Raw genomic sequence first — 10,649 nt, 5'->3', positions numbered from 1 at the left:
ACTTTTCTCCCTTTTTTGTTTGTTTTTGTTTTGTTGTTTTTTTTTTCTCTCTTTTTCTTTTCTAAAATAAACCTGCAAAAATGAGAAAATTACACATTAATAATAATAATAATAATAGATAACTTATTAAATAGATAAAAATTCAGGAAAACATTAAAAATTGACAAAAATTTGGTGTCTACAGAGTAGTAATTTACTTAAAAAAAAATAAGTTCCATATTTATTCAAATTTACTTTTTGAGACATAAAAGTTACTAATTTATTGAGTTAACTTACTATTTTTTATGTAAAACTTACTAACCAAAATTTTAGATACTGTTTTATTTAGATGACCAGTACAACAGATAATCAAATGGTCGTTAAAAGTGTTTTTACCTGTTATATCAGGTAAAAACAGTTCCCTACATGATTTTCAGTTTTTCTATGGACTACTTGATAAAGCTTTTAGTTTTTATTACAATTTCCTCCCTTCAAGTTATAGTTCAATTTCTAATTGGCCCGTTTATGTTGTACTTGAATGAATCCACCTATCCATTTCAAAGTTTTTCTTAGATATATAGAAAAATTATTCAAAACATTTCACACATTTCACCAAATAAATTTTTTCATCATTTACTTTTAAAATGGTAATTTACGTCCCTTACAATATAGTCAATAAAATTTGGTTCCAACATAGATTTTTAATAATTATAAATCTATTACGTGACCCATACATAGTCATTTTTTCAAAACAAAAAGGTTGGATCTTATTTGTAGTTAAACAAATGACCTGATTCATATTCATTTTTTTTTGGACCGATTCGTATTCATTTTTTGTCCTAGAAAAAGAAAAATCTGCCAAACTGTATTCAAAATTTTCTCTAAAAAAGTGATATCTGACCTAATTCATGTCCATTTTTGCCAATAAAAGAGTGGGATTTGGCCTTTTGTACATAAAAAATGATTGCATGTTGGTCACGTGGTGATTTGAAACTAAAAAGTGATCAAAAATTTAGGTTACGACTAAATTTTGTTAACTTAAACTTGTAAGGGACGCAAAGTTAACATTTTAAAAGTGAATGATGAAAAAATTCATTTGACAAAATGTGAGGAATATTTTAAGCAGCTTTTTCAATATATATTATGCTATACATCTAAATGTACTTCTACTGTCCATCCATTCTTCTTTTTTTTTTTTTTTTGTTGGCATATTGTATGCTGTGCAATTTTAAAGTTTTAGAACGAAATATCTTTTGCTCTTAATTTGATACATCTTTCAATTTCTTTTTTGACAAATGCATATAACCATGCCTTAAAATATGGCGTGTGCATGACAAAATGTCAGTGTGGTTTTTTGGGCTTCAAATTTTCTGTTCCCAAAGTAATCTTTGTCTCCTTTATCCCTTATTTGTACAGCTGTCACATGTCTCTAGTCTTTTGTTAATCCAAACTCAAATAAACATATAATAATCGATTTATAAGTTTACTCAAAATCAATTAAAACAGATAACTCAAAACTTTTTTTTTATTATCAACAAGACTCTTTTTTGTTAAAAAGAAAATAAAAAAATTGAATTATCTGTTTTAGTTGATTTTGAGTAAACTTATAAACCAATTATTATCGGTTTATTTGAGTTTAGATTAACAAAAGACTAGAGACACATGACAGCTGTACAAATGAGGGAAAAAAGGAACATAGACTACTTTGAGTACAGAGGATTTGAAACCGGTTTTTTGACATGCATGATGATGAAATATGATGGTATCTTGTTGACACAAATGAACTTAACAGTCATGTTGTGTTCTTTTGGGATTGGAAAATCAGGATATTGTATAGCATAGAATCCTTTTGCTACGACTGAAAGATTGAGGGAAACATTTAGTTGAATTGAAACGTGAAGCGGGGGCCAGCGGACAAGGTTAGAAATTAGAATACGGTGTAATTGGACAGAAAAGGTCGAATCAATCATAAGATTTATCATTGATGACAATTATGTGTATATGCTATCCTAATAGTGTATAATCTCATTTAAATTGACATAGAGTAGGGACAGGTCTTTTAATCCTAAAGGCAAAGGGAAGTTCTTCATATTGTCAACTTTTGGTTTGTTAAAAATATATTGAAAATGTGATAATCAACATTCTTTTGGCCGAATAGGAAAATATATATATATATATAAATCCTCCACAGTTTGAAAGCATTGCCACAAAAATAGGAAGTAATATAGGAGTTGTGGGATGAGTAATTGGGTGGAAGTTATAACCATTCTGACTCTTTTCAGTTACTATATGTACTGGTGCTCAATACACACCTAATGTGTGTGCAATGGCAATCAAAAAATACATAATATTTATGGTCATATATTTGAAATAAAATTTTTAAATACTATTTATGGTCATATATTTAATCTTTTAAATACTATTCATAAAATAATTTTATATCAGTAGTTATAATGTTTAGGGGTAATTACGTTGAAAACATACACTTAAATAGTTAAACATAAAAATAGTCACGAGTAGTTATAGATAGTTAAAGTAAAGTAGTTTTTATAAGTTCATAAAGCGATAATAAATGTTAACTCCAAACCCGTTTCTCAACTCTTATATATAGTATTGATAAGATAATAAATTTTTATTGTCTACCAAGAGATACTTTGTATGTATGACCTGCCTTAATCCAACTACTGTAATTATTTATACTAGAAAACTTCAACCGAACTACTACCAATACTAGTGGTGATGTTTGGAGTTCAATCTCATAAACATATCATTCATATTGACTGGTATTAATAAACTGTTCTTGTGAGCAACGGTGATAGTAAACTGATCCCAGAAGATGAGAAGATTAGAAGGGAAACTGATACCATGAGGAGAGGAAAACTGATCCTAGAAGAGATTTGCTCTGAAAGATTGATTCTACAGTCTAATTGTCTCAATGAGAACGAGTGAGAGTTTGCATACACTGACAGTGTATACACTATTACCGTTAAATTCATGACATATGTGCAACAGTTGAATTTCAAATTGAAATTTTGCGTAGTATCATTCATCTAAGACTAACAGTGTACACACTGTCATATATATTGTCAGTGTAGGAAAGATTAATCCAAAAATAAAACTAGTCTGCTTCCCCATTTTGTCCACGTATGAACAAAGCCTAAGATTTGAGTTATTCTATTTTGATTGCATAATAGCATATCCGTTTCTGGGTCGAATACTTGAGACCGAGACCATGCACTCGATTATTGTTGCCCGGGGAAGCTTTACTAGAGATTCCTTTATATATTGTTTGGTTACACCGTGGCCTAGAATCCATTTTGACTACATTGGGATTTTGTGGAAAAGAAAAGAAAAGGGAACAATCTTTGGTTGGGTTAGAATTTTATAGGAAAAGTGAGTAATCTTGTTGTTGGATTTGGACACGTGTAGTTTATTGGGCATTGGAAGAAGTTGAGGGATTTGTGAACGTAGTGTATGTCTTTCTTTGGAATAATTATAATTGGCTCACAATAAACGTTATCATTCTTTAATATTTTCTTTGTCAATCCAATTTCACAAATTTTATAGACAAGACAAGAAGTCTCCAAACGTCTTTCATGTTAGCTAGTTAGGTGAAAGACCCTTTTATAACTAAAATTAAGACATAATTACCTATAGTGAGTTATAAACCCAAATTATTCAAGCTATTTACAGGATGGCCAAATAATAAACTGATCTCATAATACAATGTCAAAGTTTTCTAGAAAATGGCTTTACTAGAATGTGAATTTCCTGGCAAGCCATTTTCAGGAAATGGATCATCTTTGTTATGGCCAAAATTTTAAGAAATGGCCAAATTATGGTGATCATAGTTTAAACATGGCCAAACTTATTATGTTAACCAATTTCACACAAATAATTCCAAGAATAGTTCTAAAAGTCCAAATTAATTTACCAACTCAAGTTTAAATAAGAAGAACCCTATTATATGGATGAGTTTAACTTTAGGGCCAAGTCTGAATTCAAATCCAACCCAATCTTGACTGGACCGTTTCTACAAGTTAATGAATAAATAAATAAATAAATAATGCTTATTTCATGGATAACCAAATTATTATACCTTATAAAAAAATGATACTTTCTAAGGTTATTCAAGATAGAAATAAGCATTTTAAGAACAGGACATATGAATTGATTAAGGCATATATATATATATATATGTATGTCACTAATCATAGGTTTGAAGCGAGTTCATAGACATGTTAAGAATCTTTTCAATCAAGCGGTTTTAGATATAGGTGGTTCGTACCCCCCTATGTTATCCAAAGTGTTAAATATGAAATTTCTCAATTAAATGCATTATTTTAATATATGTAAAATGGATCATGTATGGCTATTTGAAATATTGTGAGATGCAATATTTTATGAAATGAATGGCATATTTTCATGAAATAAAAAAAATGTGCATGTGACGTGTGACGTGAATTTATATTATGAAAAACTCTAAACGGTCATGAAATAGATAGTAGTAATTGTAGTCCTAATATGTATGGTCCAAAGTGTTAAATATGAAATTTCTCAATTAAATGCATTATTTTAATATATGTAAAATGGATCATGTATGGCTATTTGAAATATTGTGAGATGCAATATTTTATGAAATGAATGGCATATTTTCATGAAATAAAAAAAATGTGCATGTGACGTGTGACGTGAATTTATATTATGAAAAACTCTAAACGGTCATGAAATAGATAGTAGTAATTGTAGTCCTAATATGTATGGTAATGGTAGCCGTTATGCTCGATCGATTGATTGTTATGATAGCTGTCGTGTCCAATCGATTGACTTGTATTATGTTATGTAGTCAAACAGTTTACGCAAGATCTTTTTGTCGCCCTCTTAGAAGCAGTTTATTCTCTAGACTTAGTACTCACAAACCAAATATTGCATGTACTTGTTTATGAACTATATTTTATGAAATGAAAGACATGATTGACATATTTTATGATTTGCAACAATTTTCTATGAATATGATCATGTCATGTTATGTGTTTTCATGTCATGTTCGACCAGAGATCACCTCTAGAACCTATGCGACTAAGTGCCACGTCGGACGGAGGTTACTTATGTGTATACCGCTCACTCTCAATGAAATATGTGTATGTAATGTATGAAAAGATACCAAATGTTTTATTCAATGTATGCATGTGGTATTGTGTGAACAAATTTAAAAACATATATAGTATTTACACAGTCACATGATCCAGGAGGGGAGTAAGTATTATTTACTAGACGCACGTCGCTCAACCTACGTTTTCTTTATCTTTCTTGCAGATTAAGAAAGCAGGATCGTAGACGTTTAGAAAATAAGAAAAAAGTAGATAAATAGACGTTTTCAGTTTGGTAGTATAGATAAGGTGTATAGTAGAGATATGGATTCGAATATTGTATGTATTTTTTTTAGTAATTATAAGTTTTAAATTTTAGTGAATCATCATAAATATGAACATGCTGTCTTGTATTTGTGGGAGTAAATTCTTACGAGTACGCGGTGTCACGTTGCAAATCGGGATTAAGATATTGAGAGGACTCTTTCTTACAAAAATATGTAATTGTCAACAAATTAAGTTTTTGCTTTTTTCTTTTCTTCAAATCTAAAAATTTATCATTTATACATAAAACATAAGTCGTGGATTCAACATTGGATAAAGAGGGTGAAATGCCCATCTTTTCCATTTTTACAATAAGCGTTTCATATTGATGAGAGTGTTCTTTATCGATAAAATATCTATTTAACACTATCACTGTACTCTAACATAGCGATAGAAAGACTAACCATGCTACATCTAAACTTCAAACAGTTTACTTTAACCATGTTAATGGTCCTTCTTTATTGATTTCTATACAATATGCATGGGGTTAGCCGTTTCAATGGGGATCTTTTATCCTGGTTGGTCGTGACAGAAAATGTTAGTGACGTTAACTCCATTACTCAATTTTGGTGCTAAAATAATTATTCTAGATCATGATCATAAGCTCTCAAATAAAAGGAACCTATATCATGGTAGGGAGATAACTATAAATTATAGTCGTATTAGATATATAGATTAGACGAACCCACCTGAATCAAAAAGACTAAATGAACCCACCTACCGCACTTCTTATTTAGCTAATCTAGTTTAAGCACACCTTTGGATTGTGTGATTAGAATCTTAGAACCTAATTCCTTGGCTGAACCACAAAAGCGTGTGACAAAACTGACACTTTTAACATATGTTTTAATTAAGGGATAATTGCAGAAACCTCACCTGAGATTTCTGACATTTGCACTGACCTCCCCTCCAAGTTTTGAAATTGCATTCACCTCCCCTGAACAGTAACAATTTGTTGCAGAAACCTCCCTGACAGCTTTTGTAGAAGTGAGATAAGAAATTTCTTCCAATTTTGCCTTCTTCTTGCTTGACAATTGCTTAACTAATTATCTAATTAGTTAATAGTTAAACTAATTAACTATTAACTAATTATCTGATTAATTATTAACTAATTAACTAATTATCTAATTAACTAATTAATTAATTAACTAAATAACTAATTTCTATTTATTTAATTAACTGCTTAACTAATTAACTAAAGATGTTGTCTGTCCGAAACTAACAAACTATTTGCATGTTAAACTAGTTAACTAATTAACTGCTTAACTAATAAACTAATCAACTAACTAACTAATTAACAGACTATTTGCATGTTAAACTATATGCAGTACGCATTACCTATTTAAAGTATCGGTTCTTTATGGGTATTTTACTTTCAAACATTTAATTTATGATAAAAACATTACTGTTTGTAAGTAAAATTCAAAAAGTGTTACAGTAATATTCTTACAAAAAGGGAGGGGCATAGAGCCATAAATTAAATGTTTGAAAGTAAGAATATTGATATTTTTCGTAACACTTTTTGAATTTTACTTACAAACATTGATATTTTTATCATAAATTAAATGTTTGAAAGTAAAATACCTATAAAAAGCCGATACTTTAAATAGGTAATGCGTACTGCATATAGTTTAACATGCAAATAGTTTGTTAATTAGTTAGCTAATTAATTAGTTAATTAGTTAAGCAGTTAATTAGTTAATTAGTTTAACATGCAAATAGTTTGTTAGTTTCGGACAGACAACAGCTTTAGTTAATTAGATAAATTGAAATTAGTTATAATTAATTAATTAATTAGATAATTAGTTAGTTAATTAGTTAAGCAGTTAATTAGTTAATTAGTTTAACATGCAAATAGTTTGTTAGTTTCAGATAGACAAAGCTTTAGTTAATTAGATAAACAGAAATTAGTTAATTAGTTTAACATGCAAATAGTTTGTTAGTTTCGAACAGACAACAACTTTAGTTAATTAGTTAAGTAGTTAATTAGTTAATTAGTTTAACATGCAAATAGTTTGTGAGTTTCGGCTAGACAACAATTTTAGTTAATTAGTTAATTAGATAATTAGTTAATTAGATAAACAAAAATTAGTTAATGAATTAATTGGATAATTAGTTAGTTAATTAGTTAAGCAGTTAATTAGTTAATTAGTTTAACATGCAAATAGTTTGTTAGTTTAGGATAGACAACAGCTTTAGTTAATTAGTTAAGTAGTTAATTAGTTTAACATGCAAATAGTTTGTTAGTTTCAGATAGACAACAACTTTAGTTAATTAGATAAACAAAGATTAGTTAATTAGATAATTAGGTAGTTAATTAGTTAAGCAGCTAATTAGTTAATTAGTTTAACATGCAAATAGTTTATTAGTTTCAGATAGACAACAGCTTTAGTTAATTAGTTAATTAGATAAATGGAGATTAGTTAATTAGATAAACAAAAAATTAGTTAATTAATTAATTAGATAATTAGTTAATTAGTTAATAGTTAATTAGATAATTAGTTAATAGTTAATTAGTTTAATTATGCAGAAATAGTTTGATTAGTTAATAACTATTAACAATTAGATAATTAGTTAATAGTTAATTAGATAATTAGTTATTAATTAATTAGATTATTAGTTATTTAGTTAATTAGTTAAACTATGCAGAAATAGTTAATCTAGTGTAATTTTTATTAACAAATGTTTTGTTGGGTTTGATAAAAGTACTCTCATCACATTCATTTGGTAAAATTAAATCATGTCAGGGGTACTTTAGTAAATTGACCCACTTTTGCCTATTAAATTGCCTCCAACTTTTGATAGGGGAGGTCAGTGCTATTTCAAAATTGATAGGGGAGGTCAATGCTATTACTATAAAAGTCAGGGGAGGTTTCTGCAATTATCCCTTTAATTAATTAAGCATCAGCGGGCGTCCACTACAGTGTTAAACAACTTTACTTCTCTAAAAAATTAACACTTGAAGTCTCTAATGACAAATACTCACTAGGCATCTTTGGCCAAATCCTAACTGATATCATCTAATCCTATGAGATTTGATGGCGTACCTCAAACAGTGTTAGTTTGTAGATTTCTGGAATATTATATTTGTAAATATTTGTTCGCAACGGATCTTCTGTCCCATATTTTGTGCCATTCTCTGTCCCACTTTTTATTATATTGTTATTTTTCCTTTATGAGCATCATTTTTTTAGTTTTCTTAAGATCCAATAACTATTAATTGAGTAAAAAATAAATACAACAATTTTAAACTAGTAATATATAATAGAAAATTAAAACATACAATAGAAAATTCATAAAAATCTCATTTTTTAATACATTTTGATTTTTTGAGTTTGTTAAATTTTGTGTATTGCTCAATTAATAGTTATTGGATCTTACGGAAACAAAAAAAAAAAAACTAAAATGTGATGTTTATGAAGGAGAAATAGCAATATAATAAAAAACGAGACAGAAAGTGACACGAAATGTGGGACAGAAAATCGTTTGCGATATTCGTTGTAGCAAGGATGCAACTTGGGATTCATTATTTTTCAGCTTGTTCAATGGTATAAAATTATGTATAAGAATACAAGACGTATATTCTAATTACTATATACAATTGGAAAATAATTTGTACATAATCGAACTCTCAAATCAATGTCTGGTTGGATTGTAATTCGTACGAAATGGACGTGCAAGAAAAGCTAATTATTAAATAAATAACATTTGCTTACCAATAAAATACATTTAATAGAAAGGAAAAAAAATAGCATTATATATATTTTAATTCAAGGTTCACCACTGGGGGGAAAATAGAGAAAGACAATTGTAAAAAATTTCAATAATTTTAGGGGGCAATTGCGAGGTTAGAGAGAATACTACCAAAATTCAAGAAGGCAAGAATGGGATAGTTCCGTAATTTTTAATCTTTTATGGGTTATTTTAGAATTTCAACTAGTTTATTAACAATACTGGCTACTGTTTTATTAAAAGGAAAAAAAAATGACATGAGTGATGGATTGAGTCCATTTTGGATTCTTCTCGATGGTATAAGCAAATACTAGCGAACAAGCAGGCAGTCCAGTACAAGTGATACGCATTACAAACCGTTTGTGGCGCTGCATATTTGGAAGAGTCCACTGATAATGATTTGATCATTGAAAGGTATATAAAGACAATGCAAGTGACAAAAGGATGAGAAGATAATGAAAAGATAATGACAGCAAGACAAGGAAAGATGTTAGAATTACTTTTGCATTTCTGAGGGGATGGTCTACACCTGCTACATTTAAAGCCATTTGTGAAGGGAAAAACAATGGGGGTGGAGCATCGCATGCGTGAGAGCCTGAGAGGAGGATAAGGTCCCCATGGACCTTCACATTTCTATCTAACCTTTCAACACATGTTGCTTCTGCTACCAAACCAGCACCATTTCCTCAAAAGAAAAAAACCTTAAAAATCATGGGACACTAACAATAGTGCAAAAGGGATGGGATCAGTTTCTTGTTTATTGTTACTTTATGTGACAAAGACTAAGGTGAATTTAGACCTCTTTCTAATGGAAAAATCTACATTCTAAGAAGTAAAACCGGTCAACATGAAAGTATTACTGCAGATCATTTTAGAGTCAAAGTCGAGTGTTTATGCTGCAGTAATTTTTCTATTGGAAGTTTTTGCTGATTTGATATGAACATCATGATAATCCAAACAAAAGGGCTCTTGACTGGAAAATACATCAGCATCGGTTTATCTGGACTACAGGATGATACGGTGGAATGTTTCTTGAAAGAGGCGGTGATAAACGTCATACCAGAGTTAAAAAAAAGTATGGTCGTGTTTTTTTTACTGCGGGCAGAGGACACACTGGCATGTTGTAAGCAGAGCACAAAAACCATTCCACCCGGCCTCTTGTGATGAGTGGGAAATGAATTATTTTGATGAATGAGTGTGCAGCTTTTGGGGAGCAAATATGGACGGGCCCTTCGATCCCCACCAAACTTAAATGTCTATACTCTATAGTATCCAAGAAAATGATTTTTCCTTCTTTTTTTTTTTTTAATCTTCCATTGAAATCTTCTCATACCTTCTTGCTTCTCATCATCAAAGGAGAAGAGTGTGTCCTTGTGTGTGTGTTTGTTTGTTTATGTGATCACTCAAATGATGAGTGGCAAATATAAGTGGCAAAAAGGAACAGTGGAAAAGAGTGAAAGTGACAGCAAAAAGCAAGAAAGAAAAAAGCCCTGGGAAAAAAACACATTAAGAAATAGTTCTTTT

The sequence above is a fragment of the Coffea arabica genome, chromosome 9c (genome assembly GCF_036785885.1).
Source record: "Coffea arabica cultivar ET-39 chromosome 9c, Coffea Arabica ET-39 HiFi, whole genome shotgun sequence".
NCBI lineage: Eukaryota > Viridiplantae > Streptophyta > Magnoliopsida > Gentianales > Rubiaceae > Coffea > Coffea arabica.
Note: the sequence above shows the minus strand (reverse complement) of the source record.